Below are 13573 nucleotides of genomic sequence, written 5' to 3'. Positions count from 1 at the left end.
ATGGTCGAGTGGTACGTGGAAGTCCCTTACTTGGTTTGATTTTTGATCAATTAATAAGAGTTATTTTCCTATGGTATTTCATGAGTACTTGTACTTGTTATTATGTGGCTTTGATGGTTGTTCTATCATGGTTAGTATTCTGGTCATATGTGGGTTATAAAAATTGTTCCATAACAGGTTCCAGTTATGACTCTTGGTAAGTTTGATTAGTTGATGAATGGTTAATGAATGCATGAGCTATAAAATGTTATTGCAACTATTATGAGAGGGAGTTAGACCTTCTTAGTGATTCTTAGATAAGTTTCATACCCCTATGTTCAGATATGCATTCATGACATGTAGATTACATGTTCACCATATGTTTGAAAAAATGAATGTCATGGTTAGGCTTGGTTAGGTCAATTTTTGGATCAAATTTTGTATGAATGGATTTTTCTTGATGTAATTTATCATTATGGAAAATATCACTGAGTTCTGGGAAGTGGTCTGGAGGCTGGCTTGGAATTTAGGCTCATAATTTGGGACCGCATGCTCCTAACTAGAAACAATGGGTTGCAACCGCATGGATGTAAGATTGTGCATGTGGTTGGTGGCTCCCAACCACATGGACTCCTTATTGTGGGTGCGATTGAGGGCCTAGGGTTGAGAAACAAAGGTCTAGCTTAGGGTTTGGCCACCTGGGGTGGTTGTTTACCCTCTAAGTGACTCGTATCTCATGTAGGATGTGTTGAGTTGTCAATGTGTCATCATTAGTCAACCCCACTTCCTTAATTGGATCTAGGAGGCCAGGTCAATTCATAGTAGCTCTTCCTCTCATGTTTACCCTGGTAGGCTGGTGAAACTGGGTAAATGTGCGAAGGGTGGTTACAGAATTCATCTTTAAGGCTACAGGAGATAAACTAGGCAGATATATTACCAGTGGCATGGCATAGGGGAACAATTATTCATGCCCACGAATTTGTGTAGAAATGGATTTTTCAAAAGGCCTCCCTGAGGCGATTCAACTTAATATGAATTGTTGGTCTCATCTCCAAGCTCTGGAATACAAACATATTCCTTTCAAATGTGATATGTGTTGTGAATATGGACACTTTGCAAAAAGTTGTCCAAAACCTTCAGCATCTCAAAGCTCTCCAAATCCATTGCCTCCTCCAGAACAAAGAGAAAATGTGCAAGCATTAATTATCATTAAAAGTAAACATAAGAAGCAAGGAAGTAAGAAACATCAGACAAGTAAGGTTGAATCTAAGCATCAACCCCTTTCCAAAAATAGCTCTGAGTCTTGAATGCTTCTATGGAAGAAGATGGTGAAAATTCAAAGAAAGAAGGTGAGAATCTAGAGGGCCAAGCGCGAAATAATCATGTCCTAAAGGCCCCTATTGATTCGATTGATGAAGAAGAGTCAGATCAAGACCCTCCAAGGAAAACTATCGTGGTGGGAAAGCTTTCCCCAAAGGCCTCTCTTGCATAAAAAGATCAAGAAGTTGGTAAGGTGCATGAGAAGAAGTCCTTTTGTTCTCCCCCTTCCTATTCAGACACGCTTAAAAAGAAATGCTCCTCCCCACTGGTAACAAGAAGAAAGAAAGATCATAGTAAAAAGAACTTTAGTCTAGACTCTTGCGGGCTAAGTAGTGGGCCATCCCCTAGCAATTTATAGAAATGTTATGTTTTTGTATTTTCTTGTGCAAGCAATTTGTTGAAAGCTACTCCTACTCTCATGAAGTAGTAGGATTAAAACTCAGAATTCTTAGTTTTAGAACTTTTCCCTCCCTCCTCTTTTTGGGAGGAGGTTGGTGTCTTAGTTTGTTGGTAAAAGTGCAACTTACAAGAAGGAAAACATATTGTTACTCATTTCCCAAGTTACTACTGCTTTGGGCACAAATTTTAATATAAACTCTACTTATTTTTGTTTTTTTTTAAATGATTAAAACTTTGATCCTGCAAATAGTTACATATATATGCTCATAGCATTTTTCTTTAACATATTTTATCTTTTTATAATTTTATTTTTTAATGTGATATGTATAGCATTGATTATATAGAATTTAGAAAAGAGTTTGTTATAAGTATTAAGTTTTTATATGTTTATTAATTAAACTTAAATATAATGGTTATATAATTATATTTAACTTTAAATTTAAATATAATGATTATATAATTATAAATTTAAATATATGAATTTTCAAAATATAATGGTTATGAATATGATTATTATTTTAATTTATATGATAAAATGGATTTTATTTTTTAAGTATTATTTATATTTTATAATATTTCATATTTTTTATACATAAAAATTATTATTTTTAATTATATATTTATAAGTTAATTTTATTAAAATTTTATATGTTTATTAATTATAATTTAATATGATATATATATTACGTTTTTTCAAAAAATAAAATTGGAATGGTTTGTAATAAAAATAAAATTACAATATAATAAATAGAATTGAATATATTTATTATTAATATTATTATTATTATTAATGTAACATTTTAGTGTACAAGTCATTATAACATATTTTCCATATTAAATTATAAAACATGTTTCAAGAAAATAAAAAAACATAACAATTAAAATCTAAATAAAAACATATATAAACAAGTATAATATACAACGCTATTATTTAAGACTTGTCTCTTAAATAAAAAATAATTGATAATTTTAAATAATAATAACTATTTTAAATTTATATAAATTTATATATATATTATTCATTTATTTTAAAAATTTTAATATTAAAAATTAATATATTTTTTATTAAAATTTATGTGATACTTTATATTATTATAATAATTTTATTATTTTCAATTTATAATTTTCAAAATGAATTTACCCATTTCTAATATAAATTCAAATTCCCTTTTTGCAGTAGTTCATCTAATATAATCCCTTCCTATTTGCAGTAGTTCATCTAATATAATAAATAAGACTGCTCCTAATCTATTAGATTGTCCATCTATTTTAACCTTAAAATTTTTAAAATTAAAACTTATAAAATTTTTAAAACTAAAACTTAAATTACAATGTATAGTAACTAGATTCAAAATTTTTTATGTAAAACTTTTAAATATTGGAATAATCTATTTATAAACACACAAGGCATGGAGACTTCACACTTGTTTGCCAATTTTGAGTTATTACTGGTTTCTAACCCTAAGTAATTGCTAAATTTTTAATTGTAAATTTTTAATAATATGTATTTTCATATTTTTTGGGAGATAAAAATACAAGTAAAATATTTACAATTTTTATGTAGTTACTAAAATTGTAATGTTAAGTGTAATTATTAGATTTTTTCTATTTTTATTTTTAAATTATTATTTCTTAAATATGTTTAAAATTATATACTAATTTTCAACTACCAATTGAATAAAAAATGATTTCTAAAAAGTTAGAAAATATTTTTAATTTTTCAAAAATTTGTTTTAATATGATTTTTTTTAAAAACATTACAAAAATGTTAGAGGATTTTTTGATTTCAATAATTTTTTTATTATCAGAAACCAAAAACAATATAACATTGTCAAGATAAAAATAAAATAACCATATAAAAAAAACTATAAAATACAAAATTTTAACTAGAAATCCACCTAAAACTCCAAAAACTCACCATTAATTATTAAAATCACACTTAATTACTACGATTATATTGTACCAAATTCAAACTTAATTACTGTGATTATAGCTCTATTGGTCCAAAATTCGACCAATCCACTTGTACATATCACATCATATTAAACAAATCTGTCTGTATGAATTATATTATAATGAATATGTGACATGCTTTTATGAACATGTTTACCCGAATTGTAGAATCTATAAATGCAATGGGCATTTGCAACTCATGGAATGTTGAAAGCTTCAATCCACATAAATCCAAAATGCTCCCATTCTTCTAAACATGGCATAAATTCTGAATAATTATTATAATATAATCATATACTATTTTTTTTTTAATTTTATTTATAATTTGTAATTTGTAATTTTTAATAAAAAATAAATAAATAGCTAGCCATGCTATATGAAATATATGTTTTATGGGATTTTGGATAGTATTTTATTAAGGTAATTTTTTTTTTATGTGAAGGGATCAGTTCAATTTTTGGTTCCATTGAATTGGTATTTTAAATATGATAAAAATCTAATTTTTAAACTTATAAAAAATTAAAAATATTTGTTTTATAATATTTTATGTTCTCTACACAGAAACAACCTACTGTGAAGGCCTAGAAAAAGTTACCTTACTCATCAAATTTCTCCAATCTCAAGAAACAGAGAAACAGATTTCCAAGCCGCAGACAACAATCTGTTCAGAGCACTCTGGGTTTTCTTGTCTGCCCTAGAGATATGAAAAACTGAATAATTAATATTTCTTTTCTAGGCAGTGGACCCCATTGGCTCATGCGCAGAACCTTCAATGGATTTTGTTCATATTGACATCCAGACCACTTTGGTGTCAGCACTTTGATTACAAATTATTGTATTTGGTTTCTAAATTGTTAACAAATTATTGTATTTGGTTTCTAAATTGTTAGACATATTTTTATATTATAAAAATACATTTTAATAAACTATCAATTCATATAGTTGTAAAATTTAGATTTCTGCAATCGATATTAACTGTAACAACATTTTATGTGATTTTTACTGAAAATATTATTATAATTCTTATAATTTTACATATATTAACAACACCTACCTTGAATCACCCAAAACTTGCCAAAACAGCTCGAGGGTTGAAGCTAGATAATAACAAGTGCATGTTGGGATCTGCAAACGGGCTCAGGTGCAACAAGTGCATGTTGGGCCATGCAAACAAGCTCAACACCAGTCACTTATCATTACAGGTTTGTTTTCTATGAGCTTGTTTATTTCTGGTTTCTTGCTTTTGTATGAGTTTGGGTGAGCTTGAAGGGTTTTGTTTGATTAAGAAAATAAATAAAAATAAATTAGTTATTACAAATCGTTAAATTTTAAAAAATTATAAAAATTAATTAAATTATAATTTTATTTTAAATTATTATTATAATTATATATAATTTATTATGGAAATTTTTAATTTATAAATAGGTTTTGTTACAATATTATGGCTAATCAATATCACATACTTAAAACACTATAACTCAATTTATTTGACACATGTTTATATGATATTTTTTTAAAAACAATCATCATTTTAATTAAAAGAGTAAAAAATGCATAACTATTTTGTAAATAAATTTTAGCCTATCACTTCTATATATTATTAAGAATATTCTAAAATATTTCATCTTATTCCAAAATAAAAACGCCTATCAACATATATATTTAATGCATTGTCAAAAAACAAACACCAATTAAAGGAGGTTGTGTAGTTTCAAATTAGTTTTAATGTGCCCTTGGGATTAGTTATATCAATAGTTTAATGGGATTAGTCATTATAGGGATTGTATCATAGGTTAAATTGAAGTATTTTTTTTTGTTGTGCATGTTTTTTTTTAAAGTTTTTTTTTTTTAATGAGATGGTTTTATTAAAAAAAAAAATCTTTTGATGGGATTGATTATTATTTTGAATTGAATTAATAGTTTAATTAAATTAATGCAAGCCATATAAATTAAATGGTTGATAAAAATAGGTAAGTATGAAATACTCATCTAATGATGCATCTTATATTGTCAAGAGTAAAAAAATTCATAATAATTAACTAAATTATAATTTTATTTTAAATTATTATTATTATTACTAATTACAAAAATATTAATATACATTTAAAAAAAACACGTAACAAAATTTTTTACCATGGAGATTCACTTCATTTTATTTTAGCATGGAGACTCTTTGTAAATAGGCTTTGTTACAATATCATGGACCAATACTATGGTTCATTAATACCATATGCCCAAAAAATTATAACTCATGTTTATATGACATTTTTTAAAATTAATTAATTTAATTAAAAAAGAAAGAAAGAGCATGACTATTTTTTATATAAATGTCAATTTTTGATATGTCACTACTAATAAAATTATTTTTAAAATATTTTATAGAGGTTAAACCCCTACCATCTATCTAATAATTATTGATAATTAAATTATGATTTAAAGTCCATTTTTTAAATTGAAATATTTATTATTATAATTATTGTAAATTGTATCAAAATTAAACTAAAAATTTTCATTTTCATTTATATTTTAATATATATTTTTGTATTTATAATATATCTATATATATCTATCTATATATATATATATTATGATTAAGTATTTGATAAATAATAAAATAAAATAAACTTATTAATTACCACTTAATGGATAAACCAAGTGAAATATGTGAAATTGTCCACCATTCCATGAAATGCAACTAGCATGTTTCTAACCTAATGCAATTGTCGATACTCAAGTTCTTGGGTTTAGGCAACAGGTCCGGCCAGGCGCTTCAACTTCACTGTAAAAAAACGATCGCAAGTTTGAAGTAAAATAGCGAGTAAGGCAAGGCATAGGCCAAACGAAGGAGCAGGTCGTGGATGTGCTTGCCTAGGGCGAGCTGGGAAAATGGATGTTTGATTGGAAAACATTTGCTGGAAACCTGTGTTAAGTCTCATATCATCTGTTATTGTCTACGCATTAGCGGGAAGCTCAAGGCAGGGAATTCAATTCAATATACATGGTTAAAATAAATATAAAATATTTTATAGTTAAAAGTTAGTGTTAACCTAGGTTGTCATTGATGTCAATATGGCAATATTCTAGATATTAGATGACGATATGAAGCCAAGGGGTAGCAGAGCAGATCCATGAAGAGACAAGAGCAAGGCCATCAAGATAGCCAAGCCATAAGCAAGAGGAGTTACCAAAGGAGGCATATCAAAGCATATTACAGGATATCAGAGCAAGAGAGGCGTTCATATATGCAAGGAGGTCTTTGAAAGACACTTCCAAGCCAGAGGAGCCACATTGGAGCAAGAGGAGCTACAGGAGGAGCCATATATATATATATATATATATATATATATATATATACACATGTAATATATATATATGCCAAAACTGAGTTCTCAGAGCTACAGAAGCAAATAGAGCGAGCGTTATAGAGCATATATATATGTCATATATATATGCCAAAGAAGAGGAGCACATAGAGCAGATGGAGGAAACAGAGAAACAGAGCCGTCGGCAGAGAGAAAGCCCATATATATAGGCTTAACACTATCGGCGGGCATCTATGGCACATTACACTATCGGGAGTGGCGATATGCCTCAAACTCATGTATTTACCCATCGGCGGCAAAAACCATGCATATATGTGTTTAACACTATTGGAGGCACAAACGGAGGCCAAGGCATGTACATAGGTAAATACACTATCGGAGGCAGAAAGCGGACCTGAATTTTTATGAACGGGAGCGTTGAGTTGTATCGGGTCCAGTACATAATATTATATCGCATCGGCACTTCGGGAGCGGCGTTACAGTGTGTCAAGTGGACCATTGCGATCGCCGATAGCGATTATCGCATCGAGAATTCGGAGCGGAGGTAATACAGTGTTAAGCGGCCCTTTCTTTGCGATCGCCGATAGCGATACATATGTATGCGGACCCGCTGCAACATTGCAATATAAGTTAATCTATGATCATATTCGTCACATATTGCAAGCGGTAAAGCCTTGCCACATTGGAAGCGCTAGCTATGGACTTGACGGGCATATTAACTATGGTTTGATACCATATCGCATTTGGTCCATCGGAGCATTGGAGGATTGGCCGTCAGCCATCAACGGAGTCATGGGTCCGATATATAAAGGACCTCTGGGAGTCACAAATCGCCGATTGCGATTTAAGTTGCGGACCTGATATAGTTTAGATGCGGGTGTAATATATTGCTTGAAGTCCGCTCCTTAGTCTTTTGACTGGTTTTTTCTCGTATTCTCTGTGTAATTAAATATTTGGCTTGCACGGGGTGTTTTAGGCTGAAAGGCTTATGATAATTGTTCCAATGGTTCAAGAGGCTGAACGTTAGTTAAATGGGGTGAATCATGGTGATAGTGATCTTGATTGGGACATGGCTGTCTGTTAAGATATGCCGACTCTGTCTATGCTTGCCATCATTAAAAAGGGAGAGCGTTGTTACAAGTTTTTGAATATATGTTCTCTATGCATGATTCGGTCCTCACCATTGAATCAACATTTCCTGTGAGCAAAAATAGACAGAGGAAACCATAAGCTGGGAAGCTGAGGAAGCAAGTGAGCACAGAGGAAATGACAGCAAGCGTTGAGGAAGCTAAAGGGCCCGCGAAGAGAGGAAATCGACAAACAAAGGCATGAGGAATGAATAATAGACAGAAAAGTAGAGAACAATTTGTTGTGAATGTTGTTGAAGGTTGTTAAAAATGCTGTGGAAAATAAGTTGGAGGAGATAGAGGCAGCGAGAGGATCTAGCAGAACAGAAAGAGGGCCGAAGGGCCAATAGGACAATAGACATTAGAAGGGGAGACAGTGCCAATAGAGAACATAAGCTTGAATAAGAAGTTGCTCTTTATGCAGAGCTTAGTGCAGCTAATAGTAGGCTGATTAAAGCTGTGTGAAGACATTATCAAAGAGCATGAAGGCTATTGGAGACTATGTGTGGGTAGTGTGCAGAGTTGTAAAGACTTCTTCATAAGAATACTGGCTGTCATTGATGCTGTAGCTTGGAGACTGCAGTGAAGCTATAATCAGTCAGAACTTAGTAGGGAAGAGTTATAAGAGTAGAATATTATTATCAAATGAACCTTGACAAGATTGGGTCAGAACCCTTGAGGCTGGTGCCTCAGAAGTAAGTAGGATTGGAGTCCTTGGGGCTGGTGTCTCAGAAGCAATAAGGATAGGAGTCCTTGGGGCTGGTGCCTCGGAAGTAAGAAGGATTGGAGTCCTTGGGGTTGATGCCTTAGAAGTAGGAAGGATAGGAGTCCTTGGGGTTGGTGCCTCAGAAGTAAGAAGGATTGGAGTCCTTGGGGTTGATGCCTCAGAAGTAGGAAGGATAGGAGTCTTTGGGACTGGTGTCTCAGGAAATGGAAGGATTGAAGTCCTTGGTAGTTGGTGCTCCTAAGTCCAAGGTTGGTGTCTTGGTGAAATAAAGTTGGTGCTCTGGAGGTTGGAGCCTCACCAAAGTCCGATTTGGAGCTTGGCAACTGATTGCAACCACTTATATATTGTATCTATATTATTGCAAAGATTATATTAATAAAAGCATTAATTATTGTTGTTCATCTTGTGTTCTGAATATAAATTGTTTAATAGGTAAAACAATAATTGAAAAAGAAATACTGATTCACCCCCCCTCTCAATATTTCCAACAGGTTAGTGGTTAGTTTTAATTAAAAGCATTATAAAATAAGTGTTGTCTACGTAAGCAACAAAATAGCTCTCAACTAGAGTTTTTGTGGTAACTAGGTAAAAAAAATAAAAAATCAAGTAGTTGGATTGTTTGAATCTTTTTTTTCTATGGTGGAAATGGATTCAACACCATCAAAAACCCTTGGGCACCCAAAATCCTAAAGTTTGATCACTGTAACAAAGATTTTCAAAAATTTCCGGTGGAATTTCTAAGCTATTTTGTGGGTTTTTTAGACTACATGTTATAGGAATATCAACAATCTCACTTTGATTGTGTTTGTTGTTGATTTTACAGCTTAGAAGATGTGGTAAGAATATTTCACTCTCACTTATAAATAAAATATTTGGATGTTCATGTGAAATAACATAATTTTATATCAATTAAAAAAAGAAGATAAAAGTAAGTAAAAGTAAAAAAATTATATTTCTAGTTTTGAATATGGAAGATGTATAATTTTTATACTGATTAAAAATATTTCTTTTTTTGCTTAAGAAAGAGACGATCCTTCTATTGACTTAGTAAAGAATATAATTTACCAAGGTTACAACAAGCGTGTAGAGGCGCAAACCCCCACAAAGGAAGAGGGAAAAATATACAACGTGCTCGAAAAAAACCCGCCCATAGGCAAACTAAAAACACGGCCAAGACAACCCTAGAACCTTAAGCATGCACGTGGACCCCAACGTCCGCTTACAAGTTAGCCACCGTTGATTTGTCTTAAACCAAATCGCGCGGAGCAGTAGCCCGCAGAAAAACCCCTAAACTGCTCAACCATCGCTGGCCGTCGATCTTCTTCCTTTGATCCTACGACTAGTATCCATATCGCGCGGCTTAAAAGCACGATAAATACTGCGCAATGAGGGTGGTATTCCTTTCCCATCCCCTGCCACGTGCTGCTCACTAAGTGGCATCGCTGACTTTCCATGAAAACCATCTTTTGTTTTGAGGGCGCCCGATGAAGGTGGTAAACCATAAGCAGTTTTGACCTTCCGGACCCACAAACTTGCACATCGTTGATCCCCCCCATCCTAATCTGATGGCCACTATCAACATCATGCCGCTGATAAGATCGAGGAATACCGTGCGATGAGGGCAGTATTCTCTCTTCTTCCCCTGCCACACATCACTTGCTAAGTGGCATCGCTTACCATCCGAGAAAACCGCTTTCGGGTCAGGGGGCACCCGATGCGGGTGGTTTCTCTTGAGTAGTTTTTGATTTCGGTTCCTTGATCCTCTGTCCTCCAATGTGTTACGCGAGGATGACATGCTCGGAAGGGTCACCTCGTGCATGGCATGTCCTTCTTCATAGCTTTTTCCTTTTGAGTAGAAATCCTCTAGCCCGATGACTGTCTCTGTCCTGGATTCCTGTGAGAACTTACAGTGCTCAACCTCTAAGAAATACTTATGCTTCATTGACATGAAGTGAAATACTATCTTGTTGTTTATTCTAATATTGCTGTTTGTTGCTGAGGGCCCACGCTAAGCATTCATCTCTTATTTTGTCATTCGTTACCTCCTCCCACCAGTAGCACATGTCGGTAAGCTTACTTCTAACCCCCTCATTGGCAAGCCAATCCGCCACTTTGTTGGCTTCCCTGTGAACATGCACAAACCTAAGAGTTCTTAGAATTCTTAGGTGTGATTGAATTCTTTGGTAGACTTGCAGAAGCCGCTAGTGACCTGAGATTTTCTCTGGTGCTGCTCTTGCACTTATCCGCTTGACCAAATTAATTACTTTTTCCGAGTCAACCTCAACGATATTATGTATGTTGTGTTTGAACAATATTTCCAAGCATAGCTCCATCACCATGAGCTCAGCCATATTGTTGGTTGCCTTCCCTAAATAACTGTAGAAAATGACCTATATGTTTCCCTCCTCATCTCTCATGACCCCTCCATAACCTGCTTCTCCAGGATTTCCTTTTGAGGCTCCATCTATGTTAAATTTTAAAAAGCCTTGAGAAGGGGGTTGCCAGAAAGCCTTACCTTTTGAGGTATTCTTGTTGATTTGTAGAGGACACTAGGGGAGATGAACCTGAAGCTCCAACTTTTCCAAGATTCTGGCCTCTCTGTGTCCTATGGGTTTTCCAGTAGAAACACCCCCCAGGACGTGGACAGTCTCCTTGAGGTGCTTAAGCATTAGCTTTAGGATATTGCTCACCGGGCCCATTTTGTCTTTGAAAATCCTATTGTTGCGCTCCTTCCATACATTCCAGATTAAGAACCCTGGAGTCAATGCCCAGGCTGAGTTTATTGTATCATTATCTGAAAATAATTTACGCCAGTTTTTCAGCGTAGCAATGATGTCATCTTCATGCCTGTCTGTTTGCTCGAAGACATATCCAACCCAGTTACATAGTGTGGCAGTGGAGGAGCATCTGTTGAGGAGATGATTTGTGGTTTCTTCCTGTTTTCCACACAGGTGACTTCTTGAGGGGCCAACAAAGCCTCTTTTTCTCAAATTATCCTATGTCAGAATTTCCCTGATGAACCAGCAACTTGAACAGTTTGACCTTCTTCCAATGAAGGTTATCCCAGAGTTCTTTCCAAGTCTTGTCAGTGCTTGGAAGGATAAGCCCTATGGCTATTCTTTTGGCCTCTTTAAGGGTGAAGAGACCTGCCTTGTTTTATCCCCATCTTAATTGATCATCCGAGATTGAGATTAAGATTTGCCTTTTTTCCAAAAGACCTTTGAGGGCTGTGGCTTGAGTATTCAACATGCTCATCTCATTATAAACTAGAAGTTTCCAAATTCTCCATTTTCCATTGTTCCTTGATTGATCCCAAAAGTCACTAACCCTCCTTAATCCTTTGCTGAAGGTATCTATTTGGATACTAGCTAAATCCTCACTACTGAGATTTCCCTCCTGCTACCAATTGTCCTCCCAGAACCAGGCCAAATTTCTGCTTCTGATCTCCTAGAAACTATGTTTTTGGACTAGGGCTTTGTTCTCCCAGGCCCTGCTCCAAACTTGAGAACCTTTTACTTGGCCTATCATTCTTATGAGGTTCGTATCCTACCAATTCATTGCATACTTTTGCTTCCATAGTTTTTCCCAGGGGGATTGTATTTCCTTTAGCCATCTCCACCAAAATTTAGCTCCCAGAACTTTGTTTAGAATTTCTGGGTCATGTATACCTAGGCCTCCATGGGATTTAGGTTTACATACCCTTTCCCATGCCACCAAGTCCCATTTCTTCTTTTCTTAACCTTTTCCCCCAGAGAAAGTCTCTTTGAATGTTTCTTATTTGAATACTGACCCCAGTTGGTGCCGGAATGGCTGATTGCATATAGATAGGGATGGTTTGGAGGATAGCCTTAGTGAGAATCAACCTCCCTGCTAGATTTAGGGCTCTGTTTGTCCACCTGTTGATTTTGTCTTTCAATTTATTTAAAACAGGTTCCTAGGTGTCCTTGTGCAACGGTTTATTAGTGAGGGGAAATCCCAAATACTTCGAGGGCAATAAATCTCTTTGAAAGCCCAAAATTATGGATAGATTTCTTTGAATTGAAATATCAATATTGAAAAAGAAAATCTTTGATTTATTAAGACTTACCTCAGTGCCAGCTACCATAGCAAACTCACGCAAAATTAGCTTGAATGCTTTGGCTTCCTTGACTGTAGGTGTGCCTTGAAGCATAGTGTCATCCACAAATTGCTGATGTGTCACCATGTCCCCTCCTCAAGTGAGTCTCAGACCTTGAATTCTTCCTTCCTCCTTAGCAGTTCTGATTGCTCTACCTAACCCTTCCATCATTAAAATGAAAAGGAAAGGGGAAAGAGGATCACCTTGCCTAAGACCTCTTGTAGGCTTGAAGGTTTTGGAGGGAGAGCCATTGAGAAGAATTGAACAGCTAGCAGTGGTAACAAGAGCCATGACCCACTTAATCCAATTATAGTCAAAGCCATATGCTTTTAGTACTACTCTTATGTACGTCCAGCTAAGTTTATCATAGGCTTTCGCTATGTCCAGCTGAATTATCATCCCTGCCTGCTTATTGGTGATGAGTGAATGTACCACTTCATGCGCTTGAATTATGCTATCCAGGATTTGTCTCCCTTCCACACATAACCCGTTTGCTCCTCAGACACCAGGGTGGGAAGGAGAGGTTTGAGTTTGTTGGCAATTACTTTGGATATTATTTTGTACACCACATTGCATACTGCTATAGGTCTAAATCTGTCTGGAGAGGTGGACTTTTCCTGTTTGGGGA

Source organism: Pinus tabuliformis, chromosome X (assembly GCF_031772625.1).
Source record: "Pinus tabuliformis cultivar Carrire ecotype Pingquan chromosome X, CPIR1, whole genome shotgun sequence".
Taxonomy (NCBI): domain Eukaryota; kingdom Viridiplantae; phylum Streptophyta; class Pinopsida; order Pinales; family Pinaceae; genus Pinus; species Pinus tabuliformis.
This window is presented reverse-complemented; position numbering follows the sequence as displayed.